The sequence below is a fragment of the Oryzias latipes genome, chromosome 20, assembly GCF_002234675.1.
Source record: "Oryzias latipes chromosome 20, ASM223467v1".
Taxonomy (NCBI): domain Eukaryota; kingdom Metazoa; phylum Chordata; class Actinopteri; order Beloniformes; family Adrianichthyidae; genus Oryzias; species Oryzias latipes.
In genome coordinates this window covers 14,303,954-14,326,441 of record NC_019878.2, presented here as the reverse complement: position 1 = coordinate 14,326,441, position 22,488 = coordinate 14,303,954, and the positions used below count along the sequence as shown (strand labels likewise).

The window sequence follows — 22,488 nt, the reverse complement described above, 5'->3', positions numbered from 1 at the left end:
GTCATCCAGCAACAATGGAGGTCATCCAGCAACTCATTTTTTTCTGCTTGGCTTTTGGTACCTTATATATACAAAGAATCAAATGTTGTTTGAGAGAATATTCGGGCGGGAACGAGGATTAAATCCGCTTTTTTGGCGCTTTAGTTTCTCGAAATCGCCTTCAGCCAATCATCAAATTTCAAGAGTTCCGCCCTAACCGGTCCGTTCCATGTTTCTGTGGACCTAAAACCAATGGGGGGCCCAAAAATGATATGATTCTATGGTTTAATGGGTCAATTTTATTATGGAAACGCTCAACATACCAGAGTGTACCGTGCCGCTCAGTGAAAACTAGGCTTATGGGACATAGGGTGTCTTTTATTTTGTAAGGAAGCCACGTGAACGTCTTTTAAAAGTAATAAATTATTTCATATTTAATTTTTTTTTTCTTTGTTCTGGTTTTAATTGCTTAAAAACAACAACTCTTTAATTGACTCCAATACTAACAATAACATAAATATAAATCAGTGTCTTTTATTTTCAAAGGTTTAAGGAAGACTAATGTCAGTGAGAAGACTAAATCTTCACTTTAAGGTGCATTAAGAATAACTTTAATTCCCTCTATGTTTAAATCACAAGGTTCCTGAAGCAAAAGGGAAAAACAAAATTATGCCAGAGAGATGATAAAAAGAAGGTTTTGGAAATCTTAAAGATCTCACTGCAAAAATATTATCATATTTAAATTTTTACAGACTCATGCTGTTTATGTTGTATAATTTACTACCAAAACTGCAAAAAATAACATCAAAATAACATAATTAATCTTTGCCTGTTTTGTTCTTTGCATTGCCATTTAGCAAACAGCTGTCATCGATCAAAAGCTACATCTTTGCCTGTCCATCACAGAGTCACTCTTACATGCCCCCCTGAAATTTTACAGAGTTCACTGCTTTAGGATGCTTCGCTGACTACGAATTTTTCTTGGTCAAAATTTTATGAAAAGTGGTGAGTAAATATAGCAAGATTAGATTTTTTTTTCGTAATTTGTCTCAATTTTTGTTGTTGTTAATGATTATGCACATACATATTCAAAGTTAAGGATACTTACATATCAACATTTACAAGCATTTAAAAAAAAAAAAAAAAAGATATCCATCTTTTTAAATTGACACATATGTTACAATATTATGTTTTTCTACACATTTATTACATGTTTTCTGAATCGAGTGTCATGGCTACAGAACACTTTTCGAACCCAGATGCTGAAACCCAGAAGAAACACAGCGGGAGGCAAGCGTGGCAGGTAAGAGGTTTAATACGTGGAGCAGGAAACAGAGCGTGAGCAGGACTGGATGTCGGTTCCAAACTAGAGGCAGAAGTTAGCGGCGTCACTGGTGGATTTCTCCGTAGGCAGATGTTGGTGGAGGATGGGATACTTGAAGAGGCAGAGGCTCGTGGTGGGTCCGCAGGAGAGGACAGATTGGCGAGACCGGCTGGAAACTGATTCTGGCGACCACTCGTGGTACTGGATTCCTGGAGGTGAGTAGAGAGAGACAGTTTTTAGTCATAGACTTGACGTAACGAAACAGACAATAGCTTGACTTGAGGACCAACTATGCACCATCAGGGGCAACGGACTGGCGAAGACTGATGATCCTGTGGCTCCTTATGAAGGCGGATGAGATGACGAGGTAAGTGGTCGCAGGTGGGGAGAATCAGCAGCCAAGCGGAGAGGAGAGGGGGAGGAGTCTGACAGAGGAACCATATCATCGAGCTCGCGATCTGGATAAGATATTGTTCTGGATATCCTTTACACGTGTCCCAAAACAGATTTATAATCCAGTTTGGGTGTTTCTAAGGCATATTCTTAATATTATCCAATCAAAAGCAGACAGTGCTAGAATGCACATCATCTTCTTGCAAAAGTTGTAGTCCTAGCTGGAGACAGCAACTACTTGATTGTCTGCACATATTTTTGCTTCATTTTCATTTCACTGATATATTTTTTTGTAAAAACACTACAAAAATTATAACGACAAATAGTAAGCCAATTTATCCGACAGAGTGAATTATATGAAGGACTTTTAACTCTGGAATATTGTGAAAAAAAATTAATCTTACAACTTTTGTCAGAGCTTTGGCTTAATATTAATGAAACATTTCAGGATTAGATAATCAAAAATCAGTTTTGCATTTTTAGTATGCAATTCTTTTCATACTATATAATGGGCTTGTATAAAAGAATATTGATAACTTCTGAGAGCAAAGGTTATGCAATGCTTTTTTAAGGAGTGAAACAATCTGAACAAAATTTGACATGACTTGAAACAGAGGGTGATTCAAAAAATATCCAATAAGAAATGGCAGAAGACAACAGAGGAGCACTAAAAATGAAAACAAAAGAAGGTAAGACAGAAGAAGATAGAAAGAGAGCACAAGATGGAATGGAGAGACTGCATCATAAATTAATTATTATTGCTTTTTCTTCAAGGGCCTTGAAATAAGAGGGTAGCTTGATGCATGTAATTTTCTTTGTTTTTTCATTTGATTCCAGATTCCAGAATGCACTGAGCCCAAAAATCTCTATTAGCTATTGCTTCTTTTTATCATCATATTCTCAAGTCACAAGACGATAGCATGTATTACTTTCTTTCATTGAAATCAATATTAAAAGGTTCTTTCAATATTCTTTTTGAAAATGAAAGTAGTTTTCAAATCATTAATAGTGCATTTAATTAAGAAAAACGCACCAAATTTGAAACCATGCAATGTTCATTCAGTGTCATGGCTAGCTAGGCTAGACAGATCCAGAAGCTGGAACCCAGAAGGAAGACAGGAGGTGAGTGAAAGTAAGTATGTTGTTTTATTGCTCCAATGAGGTTGGTTTGATATTGCGGCAGGAGAGCGGCGAGGCTGGATGTTCGGCGATGGCTTGGGGCGTGCCTGGTTCGGCAACGGCTCGTAACGTGGCTGGAGGTTCGGCAACGGCTCGTGAAGCGTTCCTCAGCTGGATGAAACTCCGAGAAGAGGTAGGCAACTTCAGGTGAAGTTCTGCTTGGGGTAATCATGGATTCAGACGTCCACTCGTGAGAATGAGGTTCCTGGAGACAAGGCAAACGTACATAAGGCGGGAGCATGAGGAACATAGCAAGAACTATGAGAGGACCAGACTAACACCATCAGGGGTAACGAACTGGCGATGAATGATGATCCAGGAGCTCCTTAAGTAGGTCTGGCAGGGTGATGAGTTGAGTGGGCGCAGCTGGGATGAATCAGTGGCCAAGCAGAGAGGGGAGGGGGAGGAGCCGACAGAGGCACCATGACATTCAGCCTCTGAAGTCTAAACTGCTACTTTGAAAGAATATGAAATATATATGAAATTTGGAAGAATATGAAATATGAAATTTGGAATTATGATTTGCATGCTGAAAATATTGCTACGAGACATTAAAGTACATTATTTTTTTCTTGTAAGAAGAATAGGATATGTGTAAAGTGGAATATATAATTATATGTAAGTGCAAATCCAATAATAAATGAAATTTTTTTTTTAGTATCTAACTGACATTGCTTTTCATAATTATTTTCACAGGTCTATGTTTTTTGGGATGCTTCAGTTTGACAGAAACAGGTTTAGCATCAGTTTGGCCAGCCGCTGGCATTTTATCTCCTCAGCTCGAAAAGCTTTCTAGTTGTTTGGGGTTTATTTTTAGTACTGTAATGCTGCTGAATGATACAGCACAGTTCGATAAAGTTTGATGTCTTTGGCTGACTGAACATGCAGAGTGTACTTCAGAGGTGGATAGACACTTCTGCTTTCCTTCTGTTGCTCCCACCTGCACTGAAAACATCAATAAATGCCAATGGACTGTTTCCATCGAGACCTGGCTTGTCCAACTACAACAGGGGGAACACAAAGTTTGAGAAATGAGATGGTCAGTCATCAGCTGCTCTTCTATGTCTTTGCTCTGGCTGTTGCAGTTGTTTTTCCCTTACAGGCATCACTTATTCTTTCGGTTTTTCATACCTGCATGCTTAAGACAATTCAAATTTTTAGTATGTTAAATAAATATACAAAGGCTTCTCGTAAAGTGTTTTGTTCACTATTTTTGAAAATAATAGAGTGAAATATATAAAAAGAAATGTCATATTCGAATGTTGGCTTTGAGATGTCTTATGATATTGTCTGCTTGTGTTGTCACTTTAAAATTTCCAGGTAAATTACCTTTGCCCATCTAAATGGCAAAAGGTATAAAGGGCTAAATAATAAGCTTTTGAAATAATTAAAACATCTTAATGGGTTAGTCATCCACACACTCAATTAGCCTCACTGGGAACCCACATATTTATTTATCGCTACAAATGTCAGGCTAATCCAAACCACCAGGAACAAAGGGAGGACTGATAGCTATTTGTTATTAGCAAAGCTTGATAATAAATCACTTGTATGTGACAAAAAATGTGTGGCGTGAATACACAATGTGATAAAAACTAAGTGAAGTTTAGACAAAGAACTAAGAATGTTTGCTTACAAGTAAACCACCTATAACTTTTAATTACTTTACGATGATCTGTCAAAGAGCAGCTTTATGTGGGACCAAATATATGGTAGAATCAGTTGTTCAGTATATTCATAGCACACATTGCCTCTTTTTATTTCATTTCCATTTGGACAGTTGGGTCAGGCCTTTAAGGTGCAGCAATAAATCTTTTTTCTCCCAAATCGCAGATATTCAGTGGCACTGATATTCCTCTGCAAAAAAAAAAGTAAATCAGCCCAAAAAATGATTTAAAACCAATTTAAGAAACCTAGTAGCAGAAAATAAAAATTAAGGGCTCTCAGTAATCTAGATCCTGTAGTAATTTGAAGAATTTTGTCAGATCTACTTGGAGTCTAATGAAACAAATACTATTTAGAAGATATTTGGTCTGCTAAAGACACCTTTTATAGTTTGTATTTGTAAATAACAACAGCAAAAAAAGTTAAATTACTTCATGAATTCAGAATGTTGTTCTTTTGTTTATGCATTTGTCCATGTTAGGCTATGCAGGCTCGTGCCTTCTCAGCACCGTCACCACGTGTGAGGTGTGTGTGTGTGTGTGTCTGAGTGTGGTTGCAAAGGAAGTTCACACTGTGAGGCAACAGCGAAGATTTACACTACACACTAATTGAAGGTAAGTGTGCTTAAGTGCCTCTACTGTGGTTTGCTCCACTTAAGCTTCATGCAGAATAAATACCATTGACTTTTTTTGTGCAAGTATAGTGTAAATGTTTATTCAACCGATTATTTAGATGTGTACACATTTTGTGTACATTGTGTAGTACGATTACTTAGCAGTAACTATTTCTTTACTTTTCCAGGAAGAAAATGTATCAAAGTGAATTTGAATAAAATATGAGAATTGGCTCCAAAAGCTTTCATCTTAAGTGGTCTTGTAAGGGTATTTTTACTTAAAATAGATATAACATTATATATAACAACAACAACTACAAGCAAAAGGAGATGGTGAAGGGTCGCGGCCGGGAACTGAGGGGGACACATTTTAGTGTCAATGACCAGTTTCCGGTTGAGATCCTGCGGCGCCGAAAGATCCTTTTTCCTCTGAGGAAAAAACACCTTGCCAATGGGTCTAGAGCCGTGGTTTCTGTGGATAAACTCTTTGTAGATGGAAGGCTCTTCCGAGACCCGGAGATCACCCCCTGGCTTTGCTGAAGATCTGACATCCGAAAAAACAGCGGCTAAACGTGTTGAATGAATGAAACCGGCTCATCAATCATCCACACCTCCATCTCGCTGAAGCAGTTTAAGTTTTCTCCCCTCTCATGTTTCTGTTGTTTTTCCTGTTATGTTTGTTTCTTTCTGTTTTTCTTTACCTCTTTCTTCTTTTTAGTTTCCCCTCTCTCCCCCCCTCCTCATATGTAAATTATCCAAAGGTAACACGTCCCCCGGTAAGTTGGTTTCTATTTATGCACGGAAGGGCACGCGCGCGCAGACAAGCGCGCACACGGGCAAGCACACGCGAACCAGCACACACTCGCGGACATCCCGCAAACACCTCACATAAGCCCACATAGGACACATGCAACATGCAGCTCACACAGTCAGGAAACGCGCACGCACACAAACGCACAGTGTTTCTTCATCGATCAGCGGGCACGCGCACATGGACCGGCACACACTCTATTTAGCCTTACATTCTCTTGGTCAGAACAGTTATGAACAGTCTTAACATTGTTAGCTGGAATGTGCGTGGGCTTGGCTCTGGGCCAAAGAGATTGAAAGTGTTATCTCACCTGGATGATCTTAAAGCAGATATAGCTCTACTGCAGGAGACCCATTTATGTACACAATCTCAGGACCTCCTGTGCAGCTCAAAATTTCCAGTCATATATTCTTCTAGTTATAACTCCAAGCAAAGAGGAGTTGCTGTTTTGATTAATAAAAATGTTACATTTACTCATAAGGATACAGTTACTGACCCAGAAGGTAGATTTGTAATTATTAATATATCCATTCAGAATAAGGACTATTGCATAGCCAGCATCTATGGTCCAAATGTTGACGACTCTTCCTTCTTTCACAGATTCTTCACCTCACTCTCAGTTCACTCTGACTCCACAATCATTATAGGAGGAGACGTCAATCTGGTTCTGGACCCTGAACTTGACAGACTCAGCACAGCAGCAGCCCAGCGCACATGGAGGTCTGCAAGTATTCTAAAGCAGTACATGAATGATCTGGGTCTCTGCGACGCGTGGCGCTCATGTCATCCAAACACTAAAGGGTTCACCTTTTTTTCTCCAGTTCACTATTCACACTCCCGTTTAGACTATTTATTAATCAGTAACTCTCTTTTAAAAGAAATTAAAAGTTCCAACATTCATCCGATTATTATCAGTGATCATGCACCAGTCTCTGTAAATATTTCCAGGGAAAAATCCACACCCTCATGTACGACCTGGAGGTTTAATACGTCTCTGTTAAAAGACCAGGAATTTCTTGAATTCTTTAAAAAAGAATGGGCAACCTTCCTAGAATTCAACAATACACCAGACATCTCACCGTGCATTCTGTGGGAAACGGCAAAGGCAGTCATGAGAGGGAAAATCATTTCTTATTCAACGCACAAAAAACGCAAAGAGAAAGCAGATTTATTAGAATTAGAAAATAAAATCCAAACCCTGGAGACTGCTTATGCTGCTTCTGCACAGGAACACATTCTGGGAGATCTGAAAAATTTAAAGCTGCAGTTAAATGACATCATTAATAAACAAACACAATTTCAAATACAAAGGCTACGACTTGAAAGATTTGAAAACTCTAATAAATCTGGCAAATTTCTGGCTAATCAGCTTAAAATTAATAGAGAAAAATCATCAATCACCTCTATTACGGACCAAACAGGAAATATCACTCATGACCCGGTCAAAATTAATAACGCATTTGAAAACTTTTATAAAAACTTGTACACACCACAGATCAATCCGTCAGAGCAAAGTATTGACTCATTTCTTAATAATGTAAACCTACCCAGGTTAAATGAGGATCAAATAACAAACTTAGACTCTCCGTTCTCGTTGTCTGAACTTCATGAAGCTCTGTTACTTATGCCTAATGGTAAAGCACCAGGGCCTGACGGCTTTCCTGCTGAGTTTTATAAAGAATTCTGGGAACAGCTGGCACCAACGTTTTATGAAACGGTCACATCTATCAATGAAAGCCAATCAATGCCACCTAACATGAACTCAGCCAACATAATTCTTCTTCTAAAACCAGACAAAGATCCCAATAGTCCTTCAAGCTACCGCCCTATTTCTCTAATCAATGCAGACGTAAAAATTATCTGCAAAGCACTAGCACAGAGAATAGAAAAAATCACTCCTCACATAATTGACTTCGACCAGACTGGATTCATCAAAGGCAGACACTCGGATGATAATGTCCGTAGACTAGTTAATATAATAGACTTTGCCACCATTAACAACCAGGAAATGTCCATACTATCACTGGATGCTGAAAAAGCTTTTGACAGAGTAAACTGGAAGTTCCTTATTGCCGCCCTCCATAAGTTTGGTTTTGGAGAAGCATTCATCAAATGGATCAAAATATTATATCACAACCCCAATGCATCAGTTAGAACTAATAAACAGACTTCAAACAGGTTTTTTCTCGGAAGAGGAACCAGACAGGGCTGCCCACTCTCTCCTTCTCTTTTTGCTATATTCATTGAGCCTTTAGCTGCAGCAATAAGACAGAATGAAAGCATTAAAGGAATCAAAACTAAACACAGCCATCATAAAATTAGTCTCTATGCAGATGACATATTACTGTTTTTAAGTAATTTACATTCTGTAAATGAAACGGCAACAATCATTAATGAATTCTCCTCTATATCAGACTATTCCATTAATTGGAATAAGTCTGTTTTATTACCACTGAACAATAATGCGGAGCAAAGACTCACAATACCAGTTAAATCAGGAAATATCAAATATCTAGGTATCAATTTTTCCCCCAAACTATCAGAACTGGTGCAGCTAAACTACACCCCATTACTGAAAAACATACAGGACGATCTAACACGCTGGACCAACCTGCCTCTGTCCCTTATGGGCAAGGTAGCCACGGTAAAAATGAAAATCTTACCCAAAGTTAATTATCTCTTTTCAATGATTCCCACACAACCGCCACTAAAATGGTTCAAAACATTAGACTCATCCATATCAAGCTTTTTATGGAACAATAAACCTGCAAGAATTAGTCTAAAAACTTTAAAATCTGCAAAAAGCTGTGGAGGATTAGAATTACCTAATTTCCACAAATACTTTCTTGCAAATAGATTACAATACATCTTAAAATGGTTAAAAAATAATCCAGAAACCAACTCATGGTTAGACTTGGAACAGGCGTTATGTGGAAAGATCAACCTGTCAGATCTTCCATTTATTAGCCAAACAGTTAAAAAACAGGATTGTTTCAAAACTATTAATATAAACGCCACTTTAACAGCCTGGTGGGAATTTCTCAAAATATCAAAATCATCAATTCAACCGTGCAAAATGACACCCATCTGGAACAACCCAGACATCCTCATAAACAAAAAAATTATCCACTTCCCAGCTTGGCAAGCAGGGGGCATAAAACAACTAGAGCACGTAATTATTGATAGAAGATTCATAACTCCCCAGGAACTTCAAGACAAACATGGAATAAATAACTTCTTGGAATATCAGCAACTTAAATCAAGTATTACTAAAAAATTTAAATACAGAGACAACGATTTAAAGCTACCAGATGTAGTTACCACTCTGATCAATTTCTCAATGAATAAAACTCTCTCCAAAATATACAAACTTTTATGTAATTTAGATAATAACATTTCACTTCCGACAACAAAATGGGATGCGGATTTGAGCATCAGCACAGATGAAAGCTTTTGGTCAGAACTTTGTCTAAACACCTTTAAACTGACAAAAAGTCCAAATCTGCAGCTAATCCATTTTAAAACCCTTCACAGAATTTACTACACTGGACAGAGGATGTTCAAGATGGGTCTCAGCAACTCAGACATTTGTCAGCACTGTGACAGTAATCTACCCGACAATTACATGCATGCACTGTGGTTCTGCACTCCTGTCCAGGCTCTCTGGCAGCAGGTATGTGCCGATTTATCATTCTGGCTTAAGGTTTCAATCACAGCTTCACCGTCACTTTGTGTGCTTGGTGACATGAGTGCCATCGATGTAGAAGGAGGATTAGGCTCTATCATTTTCATAACTCTTTGCATTGCTAAAAAAACTATTTTAACAAATTGGAAAAGCAAGAAAAATATAAATATAAGTCAACACAGAAATCTGCTGCTTGATCAGATCAGCTTGGAAAAAATGTCAGCCCAAGGTTCAAGTAACTTTGAAAGAATTCGGTCTCTCTGGTCTCCCATAGCTGACTCCATGACTTAGGGGATGGGGGGGCCTGGTCGTCGCTGCTCCTTGCCCTTCTGCCGTGGGCTGGGGTGGGGGCCGGGGCCTCCGGTGCCTGGCGGGGGGTGGTGGGGGCTCCGTTGGTCGGGGGGTCGGGTCCGGCGCCGGGGTGGGGCGGGCTGGGGCGCTGCGTGGTCCTCTGGGCTTGGGTGTGGGGGTGCGTGGGGGGGGGGGGGGGGGATGTTCTGGCTTGGCTTGGGGGGGTGGTCCCTTTGCCTGTGCTGGGGGGGTTGGCGGGGGGCGCTGCTCGGGGGGGGGGGCCCAGCGGCACTGGATGGGCTTCCCATCTACGCCTGGGGCTGGGATCAGCCCTTCCCTGGCTCTGGGGCGGGACGGGACAACCCTCTTGGGGCCCCCGGGCGCTCTGGGTGTCATCCGCTTCGGCTGCGGGGTCTGGGGTGGGGTGGGGTGGGGGGTCTTGTCGGCCCTGTCCTGTGGGGGGGCATTCTGGGGGAGGGGGGGGGGGCACTATTGGTACGGGGCAGGGGGGGTTGACAGGTCGGGGTCTCCGCTGAGGCCATCGGCGGTTTCCCCGGCCGGTTGGCTGCCTCGGTCCCGTCGAGGCCTGACCAGAGCTCTTCTAGGGCCGGCGTTTGGGGGTGGGGGCCTGGGCTTGCTCCGGGGGGGGCCGGCGCTTTCTGGCTCCTCTCCCTCTGTGTGGGGTGGGTGGTGCTGGGCCTGGGGTGTCGGCGCCTCCGGGGGTGGGGCCCCTGGGCTGGGTGGGCCTGGCCCCCTTGCTGGGGGGGGGGGCGGGGGACAGCTGTTTGACCACCGGGGGACAGTCTACCAGCTGTCCCCAACTTACCCCCTTCCTCATATAACCTCATAATAGGGTGAGGGGGTGGGGGGATTAGCCTGCGATGAGCCTTGGGGGGGGGGGTTTACTAGGCAGTGGCCCCCCCTCCTATGGTTGCCGTATGGAGTGGTCCCCCCCCTCTTTCGGTTTTATTTGCACCTTAGACATGTAGGGCCCTTGGTAGGGGGGGTGCTTGGACATCACTGCCAGCAAGCAGCAGATGTCCTCCTAGCACCCTACCCGCCAATTTTAACCGCACCTTAGACATTTAGGGCCCCTTGGTGGGGAGGGTGAGGGGACATCACTGTGAGTAATCAGGAGATGTCCCCTTAGTGCCCTACCCGCCAATTTTAACTGCACCCCCCTTAGTACACACACCCCTCCCCCCTCAATATATACATCCCAACATAAACACACACACATGCACACACACACCCTCTTAAACACACATATACGCACACACATTTTGCAAGGAAGGTGGGACCTAGGACCATCTGTCCCCTGCCTCTTCCCTGGTGGGGGGTACGGGCCCCTTTGCAGCGGCGGCCGTGTCCCCGGGGTGCCGGCTTCCTGGGCCCGGCGGTGCTCTCTCCGCGCGGTGGGGGGGTTCACATTACATCTGAGCCGGGGGTGTTGGTGTCCCTGGGGGGTGGGTTCTGGTCCTTGCTCCTGAGCGCTGGGCCCCGCCTAACTTCCAACTGTGGCCGAGCCTGGTCGGGCCATATTTACAACACCCCTTGTGGGCCCTCTTTTTTCCCCGGGGTTCCCCCCTCCTGGGCGGGGGCGGCGGGCCCCTGCCTTGCTCCTCCCTGGACCAACCGTGGGCCGGGCGGATGGCTGCCTGGAGTGCGGGGCGGGTCTCCCTTGGGGGGTCCTGGCTCGTACCTGGGGTTGGGGCGGGGGGATGCCCGGAACTCCTGGGTGGTGGTGGGGTGCTCATCTGGGGCTGTGGGCGTCCCTCTCCGGTGGGGCCCTGCGTTGGGCTCTCCCGGCGCGGCGGGGGGGCTGTTCTCCTGGTTGGGCTGGGGCGGCCCTCTCTTTCCCTCTGTGCCTCCCTGCTCTCTGGCTCTGGGGGGCCTTGCGGCGGTCCTGCTGGCCCTGGCCTGGGTGGCGGGCTTGGTCGCCCGGGCGGCGGTTGTTCCCTGCCGGTTTCCGTGTGGCGTGGGGGGGATTCCGGCTGCCGCTGCTGCTGCGGTGGGGGTCTTGGGGTGGGGATGGCTGGGCGCTCTCCTTCCTTCTTTACACATTCCACCATCCATATTAGAAGAACATGAGCACTCACCTGAGCACGGGTGTTGGCTCACCTTTGCACTGGCGGTTTGCGTGACTGAATGACTGAAATGTTTCACACTAGTTGGTTTTAAGGCATAAGTATGCGTGTGAGCACTATCTGTTTTGTGTACATGTCGACAGATGGACATTTTTGCAACTAGCAGGTGTGTTTGACACTTGGGTGTGTGTGTGGACAGGCTCCGCCCTTTTTGTACTGCATTTGAGCCTTACCATGGTGATTAACAACCAGTAAACTTGTTGCTCTATGCTGCTTCATGGTCTTATCCCCCTTCCCCTCCTACTATCACCCTCCTTCCCCCCCTCTTTCTAACGTCCCTCTCTCTTCTTCCCCTCTTTCCTTTTCCGTCCGGTCCAACACCAAAGATCTTCAAACATGTTTGAAATTAATAAAGTTTGGCCTCAATTACAAAAGGGGTTTATTCAGACATACCTTTGGTTTGTCTGAAGATTAATAACCCCTCTTGTTAAAGTAAAATATGTCCAACACAAGAGGCCCTCAGCTCTCATCTGTTTGCCCAGCTGTTGGACAGGACAAGGTAAAAAAAAAAAAAAAAAAAAAAAAAAAAAAAAATAGATATAACATTCTTTGGTATATTGTTGTCCTCCAATGGGATTTCGTTTTGTTTATTTGGGGATGTTTTAAATGTTGAAGAGAACAAGACTTCGAAAAGGCACATACCTTGAATCGTATTGATCACAAATCATATTGAATTCTTTATTTCTGTCAGAAAAAAAACCCTTCACCTGCAGCCCTCGTCTTTATTCAATGTCTGTCTCTGTACTGTACTGAGAAGCAGAATCCTGCAACAATACCAAGCACAGTAAAATTGACTTATGCTAATTCACGACCTTCGTGTCAAACCTTGCGGGAATTATTTGCATACTCTCAAAATAAATCTCAGAAGTGGGGACTTCTATGAAACTCTCCTTGCTGTTCTCGCTTTATAAATAACAATGCAATACAAATCACTATGCATGTTGTACAAATCCTTCTAAAATTATGCAGAATGTTTATCAGATGAGTAAAATCCCTTAGTCATCCCTGCCTTCCCCCGACATCCGATGTCTTTGCTTGTGCATCAAAGGTGAGGGGGAATAACAAACAGGAGGGAAAAAACGACAGACGTGCAATAGAAAAACATAACTGTCGTTGCTTTTAATTTTTCCTCGTAAAGCAAAGGAAAACAGGCATTTGAAACTAAAATCATTTGAACTCTTGGCATTTTCAGTGTCTGAAACAGTCAAGGTTTCCTACTGCCTCAGTTAAAAGACAGCTACACTATCCTGCTAAATCTGAAATCAAATTCTTCTTTCAGCAGGTCAGACAAGCGTTCTTTTTCTTGGCAGTCAAGAGTCAGCTGCAATCTGCACTTACAAGGAATGTTTTTTCTTTTCTTTTAATGATGTCAAAGCATAATTGGTTTCTGAAACATTTCATGCCCTTAATTAACTAAATGAGCCTAAAGGAATCAGTGAAAGGAAAGAAAAGAAGTGAGGATGGGAAGAGAAAGGCTGAGCATAGAGTAATGGGACTGATAGAGATCAGAACCTTATCTTTTCAGTTCCAAAGTTTGCTATTCATTTGTAGACCTCCTCCCACCCTTCACCCACTCCATCATTAAGTGTCTTTCAGTTTGAATTAACCTGTCTCACATTCACAGGCTCTGTACAGAACAACTAGAGTAAAAACATTAACAATAAACAGTGCTTTGTTTTTACCATAATAACCAGCAGTATTAGGATTTAAAGACGACAACATTTCATTAAATCATGGATCAATAATCAAACCTACTGTCTCAAGGGTTAATATTTCACCTGGGGTTGTGAAAACAAAAAAATATGTGTGATTCTATGACTAACAAAGGCAGAAATGAGAATAAAGACGAGATTTCTAAAGCTGTGAATGCTTTTGCTTTATGGATCTAAATGATAGGAATTTGCATGCATCATTTTCACTACCATCTGCTGCCATGAGTAGATATATATGTCTCATCATTTGCATTTCATAAACCACTAAATAGCCTGGAAAAAAAAAAACAGGAAAAAAACAGTTTTGTTAAATGTTAATGTATACCAAAAGAGATAATTATATATTTAAAAAGGAGGGAAGTTGTAGACCTGGGCCGAATCTGAATTCTTCCCCTAGCCCTCCGGCTTATCCGTATCCCTATCCCTCCAATTGTAGGGACATTTGGAGGGAAAGGGGTGTCCAAAAGATGTATATGTATATGTATATATATATGTATATGTATATATATATATATATATATATATATATATATATATATATATATATATATATATATATATATATATATATATATATATATGTATAAATGTTTTTATGGGAAACCAGGAGAAAGAAATGCTTTTCTTCACATGGGTGTGCTCTGAAGCACAGAAGTTTACATGTAAATGTGGGTGATGAATTTGTTTTAGCACAAATTTTTAAAGTTCTAAAACTAAAGCTGTTCCCGAGTGCTGGATACTCGCTCATGTGGTTGACCATCGACTATTGATGACTTCGAGTGGGAGTGATGTCCAAATCAGAGGACAGTAGCTGTGTCTGAAATCCCACCCTAATCCCTAACCACTAAAATACTATATAGTGCAGGACTGTGTAGTGCCCTGGATTTTGGACACCATGCTCACTACCTGATTTTTTTTAAACCAATAAAATGACGTCAAGAATTCACAAACTGAAACAATTATTATTCATCAAGCCACTGTGTTCTGATGAGGAAAACGTTGGAGGTTTATTAAAAAAAAATAATACTAATAATAATGGATTGGATTTATCTGCGCTTTTCAAGTCACTCAAAGCGCTTACATTGTGTCCATTATTCATTTACTCCTCATTCATTCTTGGTGATGGTAGCTACTGATGTGGCCACAGCTGCCCTGGGGCAGACTGACAGAGGCGTGGCTGCCAGTTTGCGCCTACGTCCCCTCTGACCATCACCGGTATCATTCATACACATTCACACACCAGTGGAGTCACACTGGAGGCAAGGAGGGTGAAGTGTCTTGCCCAAGGACACAACGACAGTTGGCTGGGGTGAGTGGGGATCGAACCGGTGACCCTTCGATCATTGGACGACCCGCTCAACCGCCAGAGCCACTGCCGCCCACAAAATACATGTATATACATTTTTTTCCCACAAAAATTGTTATAATGCAATGTATTGTGGGCTATATCACCAATCTGGTGAGCATCGATCCACACTGGTTTTTCACAAAGACTACTTGGAAATTTCTAGGGCACTGGATTTTGGAATTGTAGATTCGGACAGCGCTACAAAATGGCGAACACACTACATAGTGCACTACTGTATGTAGTAAGAAATGAAAGAATTCGGACACACCCACTATTTTTCTATAACTCTCCTTTCTCCTACTCTCCATAACAGTTAGCCCTCTGTTTGGAAGGCTAAATGTAGGGACTAGGGAGAAGCCGTAGGGGGTAGAGGAAGAATTCGGATTCAGACTAAGTATGAATTAGAAAAATGAAAAATTTCAGCTTTGAGCTTTGAGAGCTTGAAAATGTGGGCAAGCAACATTTAATAAGAAATGAACAACAGGCTGCAGAGTAGTGTGGTGGTAAGAAGAGCCTGCTTCAAATCCCAGCTGAATCCTTTCTGTGTGAAGTTTTTGTGTTCCCCTCTGCGCAGGCATGAGTTTTCTCCAGGCACTCCGCCGTTCTCCCAAAATCATGCTTCATAAGTTGATTAGTGGCTATAAATTATCCCCTAGGAGTGAGTATGAGTGGGTGTGTGGTCCTATGATAGACTGGCGAAATGTTCAGGGTGTACCATTGCCTCTGCCCTGCAAGGTCTGTGACCCAAAACAAGGCTAAGTGGGAATAAAAAGAGTGGAGAATAGAACAGAGCAATTTTGAAATACTGATTTTCTGCTTAGAATTGTGTTAGAAATTTCTTCTGACCTCTTCACCCCCAGATTAGTCAATGAAAGAAACGCATTTTACTTCATAGCTCATTTCTCGTTTTTATGTTTTTTTCACTTCAGTATTTGGCTGTGGTTTCAGCAGTACTTTCTTAATCCAACAAAATTCTTTAACCACATTTTTGAAGCTTTTTTCCTATTTTACAGTTTTCTCTGTTAGACTATCGTCATAGCAGTTTTGTGGCACTGGTAGAAATACCTCTTTTTAGTACAAGCCCAGCTTCCCCTTTTTAAAAGAAATCTTTCATTATATAATACATTAATTCCACTATAAACCTGAAATTGTTAAAAAAATTGAAAATTTTATCAATTTTTTACTGCACAACGTTTTTTGTTTTATAACAAAGGACAAATGTGTAAAGACAAAAAAAACGTATGACACAAAGCAACAAAGTCAAAAGCTATTAAAAAATGTCCAAAGGATTTCTAGAAAGGGGAATCACAATTATGTGTCATAGCTCTTGTTATGCTCGTTTTAAACCCAAAATTTTAAAACCAAAAACATGTTGAAAACTTTATGTTAAAATTTTAATGAAAGCTGTGCAAAAAGGGGGTGGGGTTAGTGTCATCAACGTCATTGTAAACATGCTACAAGCAAACTCATGGATAAGTTCTGAGACTAAAAGGTACGTACAGTGGATACCTGGTATATGATGAACGTTCAAGAACCTGCATTCAGTGCGTTCATTTTTTGTTTTCCATAGAATAGCATGTTCAAGTCAAGTTAAGATAAAAAATCTTGTCAGTTTGTTTTTATAAAATATACCAGCAATGTATATTTTGTGGTCTTACTTTACAATAAGCACGTCTTTATCCGCTCAGATGTCAGTGTAACTGATCAAACACTCGTTTCAGCTGTGGCTGCTGTGACAACACGTCTCATGTGAGTAAACGTATTTAATCATTTCTGAGACAGATGTGCAGTCACTTCCACATGCGGACTTTGAATCATTCAAGTGTTTAAAGTCATCAAATTATCATGAAAAAAGTAAGGGGTGACGTGCAAAACTGCACAACTCAATGAAGTAGACTCCTTTGATATACAGTAACTTTTTCACGTGTGCTAGTTTCACTGTTAAGAAAGGATGTGCACTTTGCAACAAAAAGGTGCAACAGTGACAAAACAAGCCTCCTCTGCCAGGAGAAGAAAAACCAGTAGGTGGGTGAGAAAAAGATCTTTAAAATGTCTGTGAGACGATGCACGTATTTCTAAAGACTACAAGGACACTGGCGTCATACTCAGTCAGGTTCTGGAAGAAAAAGATTCATCAGCTTTATCTCTTTATATTCATAACATGCTCTTCAACTAGATATTGAAAATCAAGCTTTGATCAATTACTGTCCTCACCATCTTATGCTGATATGTATCACTTTTTTTCTGTAAACGCAGAATACAATAAATATGTTTTTTGGAATTAAGATGTTTGTTTCAAAACCTTTGATGAATTCCACACAAAAAAATGTTTTTTTTTTCATTAAATATAAATAGCATCAATTATGATCAGTTGGGTGATTTGGTCAGATTTTGCTCACAATAATGCTAGTTTAAAATGTAAAAATATTTTTATGTCTTTAGGGAAAAATCCCCCTTATTTACCCAATAATTTTTATATGGTGTAAGTGTATTGAAACAAGGTAATTATCAACATATTTTCCTTTTTTTTAATACAGCAGTAGTCACTGAAAAGAATAAATAACAATAGATGAGTTATTTTGTCCACAAAATTTCCAGCCAAAAGCATTTTAGGGGTTTCATGGTGGCAGCCATTTTGAAATGAGCAGAAAAAGCACTTCTACTGCCTAGTGCAGTGATGATGACCTACAGGCCAGAAAACATGGACCAAGAGAACATAGAATGGGTTTTAAAAAAAAGTTTGAATCATGCTAATGAGATAGGGGTCTTAGAAATGCCTGTATCAAATATGATACAAATTGTTATAAAGAGTTAAATAATAGGGTCAATAATTTTTATAGATTTTTACTAGGGGAAAATTTCAGTTCAGATACTTTTTCTCTCACGACTTTGAATTGAACAGTGGACTCGTTCTGTTCACTTAAGTCTTTTGCAAAATTTTTAATAAAACAGGTTTCATCTGAGCTGCTACCTATTAAATTCTAATGACTGATCACATTACCTACATCTTTTATCATCTCAAGAGCCCAGGTGACCTCAAACTCCTCCAATCCCATCTCCGTTTAACTAATGAGTGTATCATAAAACGATCTTCTGCACATGCTCTGCTGACTGATGGAATGTTTTGGGAATCTGTTGCCAGGTCACTTTGGTTATTGGGCTTTTCGTAAATGATGGAACGCTTTGCTTCCTGCGTTGGGGCGGGTTGGTGGTGCGTGTCCAAGCAGGTGTGGCGGAAGCACTAAGACATGCCTAATCAAAATGGAATTAGTTGGTCATCAGACCTGATTGAGGCCATCCTTTGGTCACACTTGTCTCTTACATGATAAAGCAAAGTGGTAGAAAATTCATAGTATTAGGTCTTTGACAGAATAATAAATGAGAGGGACTCCTACATCTGTAAATTTAAACATTAAAATGAACCGATGGTAGTGGGTTTGTTTGGCTTTAAGCACATTTTATTCTGGTTTATTCTTTGTAATGGAACAGAAAAACGGAAATACGTTTTTTTAGTTATATCTCTGAAGTTTTTTCTGGTACATTTGTTAATTCTGACACACTGCTATCAACATTTTTAATTAGTTCATGGCTTATCTTGCCATAATTGGCATTAGCCTCAAAAGCCATTATCCGAGCTACAAATTCTGTGGTTGCCTCTAGTAAATGCATGTTTTTCACCTTAACCACACACACCCAGACTACATAGACTGATTCAACATTATCCAGGATTCGCTCATGCTTGATTTATTTTCTCCCCTTAGCTGCTTTTTTCTCATTTCTCATTCCCCTCATCTTTACAAGTCCCCCTGCAAAGTCCAAAAACAGACTTATAACTTGGGTTTAAGGGAGCAAATCTGAAGCTTTCTGTTGCTTTTCTTCAGTTTGTCTTTTCTCTAAACTAATCACAGTGTGGGGGAGCAAGTCTGGGTGTGCATGTGTGCACGCATGCACAATTTGTTGAGGGATTTTGCTCCTCAGCAGAGGCTGAATGACTGTGACGCCTCCTAATCCAAGGTGATTGGCTGGCTGATGGCTACCTCTAAATATGGACACCTACCCCTTTGCCCTTGTGCTGCGGCAGTCATCAAGTTTAAAATCCCTTATCTTGCTCTTGCTTCTTCTTGTAACCTCCCCCAGCAAGCACATAGACACCCACACATCTTTGTCTCCTCAATATTGCTTTTAAAGTTTGCGCACATATTTCATAAGCAGTACTGCCCTTCTAAAGACATTGTGTGCAATAGTGACACATTGCAAGAACTGATAAATTTTTTGTATTCAGAAAATATACACAAACACTAATGCTGTGGGGAAAAAATCTGTTTTTTTAAATGATTTTGGTTAAGGCAACAGAGAAAAAGTGAAAAATATTTCCCTTCATTATTCAGAACTTTATTGCACGAACATTTTCCATCTTTATATAAACCGTAATATGCAGTTTCTTGATCTTAAACCTTTTCTAAGACTGTCGTATTTTATTCTAATATATGCAATAATAGGTTGATTATTCAACTGCATAAAAAATGCAGATCGTGCCCAAATCTTTGCAATATTAAAGCAATATTTTCCAAAGTTAGCAAGACTTTTCACATTTTCAAGTATTCATAGATTTGGCAGATAAGAAAGGCTATTTTTCACATTTCAAAATTCCCATCCTCAATAAAAAATAAAAAAAAAAGTATGTAATACATCTGACACCTTCATTATTTCAACCATGAACTCCAACTCACCTCACGCTATACCTTTCAGTACAATCATAACCTGTCTCAGCCGCACAACCACCCCAATCATGCAACCATTTCTGTTACTACAACAATAGGAGTGTATCATTTTACTGAATGTTCATCATTTTCTGTCCAGATTTATTCATGTCAAGATTAATAACTCATTTTAGTGCAAAATGCAAAGGTAATGAGAATGTGACCATGCAGGTCTGCAAAAAATCCAGGTCTTCAGTTCCTGAGGAAGTGAGACAAAAACCCATTGTTGTATACAAAATGTAAACAATAGGAAATTATTTCACAGTTATATATTGTTTTTATTAACAATATAACCAGAAGCTAAGCATAAAGGAGAGATAGAATTGGTGACTAAAATAGGATTTACACTTTATGCGCTAATATAACTGGAAACTGCAAAAACATCCCCTTTTGCATATCCATGGATATATTACCTTTGGCACACCACGAAACAATTTTTTAAATCAAGTACTAGTTATATTCCTGAGCTCTTTTCCAATCCAGAAACAAAACAACTCGATCTCTGAGGCACCGGCTTTCGCCTTTTAATGAAGTCAACCCAGACTCGGCTTCTGCACCGTGTCTGTGTCTCGCCCACGAAAACAAACAACATCCAAACTTTGCAAAGATGGATCTGCAAAATTGTGGTTATAAAAGGAAAGAGTTTTTGCCAAACACTGCTAATTCTGAGGAGAAAGTGTGTGTGTGTGTTAGCCTGGGGGCAGTGCTGGAAATGCAGACTCTTCCTGGAAGGGGCTGTTCTCATGTGTCCAGATCAGCTCGTGAGAACCCTCTGGTTTTCATGAGTTGGCCGGAGCTGGCGATCACAGTGCAGGTTTTCTGAAGAATACTCAGAAATGCATGAACGGATCAAAATACTGCAATGGGGTTGTTTTTCTTTTGAAGAATTAAAATTATATTACGCTTAAAAACTCAAAAATTTGATTTTGCATGACACAGGCCCTTTAGGGAAAAGCAACCAAAAAGGTTGTTCATGTTCATACCACTTTTTTTATTTACTTTTAGGCATGAAATTTGGTGTGGACCATTGACTGTAAATGAGAACTGGACCGAGTGAGTGTGACGTTATACCTTCAGAAAATGACGTGTTTCCTTCTCCAACAAAATTACGTCATTTCAGTCACCATTTTCCAAATTCCAAAATGATGGCACCAGAAATCATCAGTGATCAGTGACTGGTCTGAGTTGGTCTGAGTCCAAATTTCTACTCACTCCAATCAGGCGTGAGAGCGTTAGAAGACCACACCCCTTCCACTGAAAGTGGGTGCGGGAGAACCTGTCAAACGCTTTGAACGTTTGACGTGAGACCACCTACTTAGATTGAGATATCACTTTTCAAACTGGGGCACTTAGCAAGTTAGGAGGGTGGAGGCCGTGTGGTTCGTAGGCTTCAGTGTAAAAGCTTGCTTGGGTTCCCACCAAATGTATCCCTTCAGTTTGAACATAACCCATCCTTACAACTTAGAAAAGGCCTGGTTGTTGTTTTATCTTCACTATTTTCCCGTTAGTTATTTTGAAATGTGGAAACCCCACAAAAGTGACTTTTGGGAGAACCCCACAGAAAACAGCTTAATTTTTCACTTCATTTCATTTGGTTACAGCAGCTCTCAGCTTTGGTGACCTGAGCTGTGTGATTTCCCCCTGGGAAGTCACAGTGTCATTTCAGGGGTGGGCTGCTGTAGCGGTCTGCCGCTTGCATTTTGTGGGCTTCCCCTTCATTCGCTTCCACTGCTTTGCCTCAGACCTCTGCTGAGTCATCAGTGGTGTGATTTAACTGAGAAATTTAAATGCAAGGGATGTTTAGGTGTTGCATGTATGAATGTATAAGTTATGTGACTGGGGGCATCTGTTCCCATCATCCCTTTATGGGATCAGTCTCTCTCCTACCATTTGTTGCGATCAAGGTGTATGGGTCTCCTTGCCTGACGCTGTGCCTTCCCCTCAGTCTTGCCAAAGACATACTGCTAACCCCAAGGGGCAACCCCAATCTTAATGACGCACTGTTCTCTGAAAGCTTCTGGATGCAGTTGGCCCTTCGTTGCTGGGGGGGTTACTGGATGCTGTGAGGCATGGAGATCTGATCTTGTAGGTGGGTGGGAGACCTTGTTGCATGGCCCCGACCCAGCACACTAACCAGCTGGGATTGTTCCTTCAGACATGAAGGAACACACATTTTATGAGTTGTCGTTGGTTGAGTGTGTGAAGTCAACACCCTTTGGTTTAGGTCATTTGGCTGCTAAGGTCTGATAATTGACTGCATATGAGAACTGGACCAAATATGGCGGCCTGTGACTTATACAATTATACACAAGAAATTTTAAAGCACTGAAATATTACATTGCATACGTTTGATCAGGACGAGTTGGGCCACCATTTAGATGTGATAATTGTATGTAGACAAACAGAAAAGTTTAACATCCGCCTTGATATTTAATGAATGAGCTATGGTTGAGTTACACAAATTCAATGTGAAGGAGAGGCTTATGATTCAACAGGCAAATATCTGATTCTTCTTCTTCCACTTTCGGCTTCTCCCATCAGGGGTCGCCACAGCGAACGAGTCGCATGGTAGATTTGGCAA

General features: G+C 41.1%; 1 long non-coding RNA gene across 1 annotated transcript; it reads right to left on the bottom strand.

Annotated features, from left to right (window-relative positions):
* Positions 1-1,276: 1,276 nt before the first annotated feature.
* LOC105357282 lies at positions 1,277-1,641 on the bottom strand. The gene is made up of 2 exons (XR_911281.2): positions 1,601-1,641; positions 1,277-1,512 (listed from the first exon to the last, which is right to left on the bottom strand). It is a non-coding gene; the product is annotated as an uncharacterized LOC105357282 (long non-coding RNA).
* Positions 1,642-22,488: the final 20,847 nt, after the last annotated feature.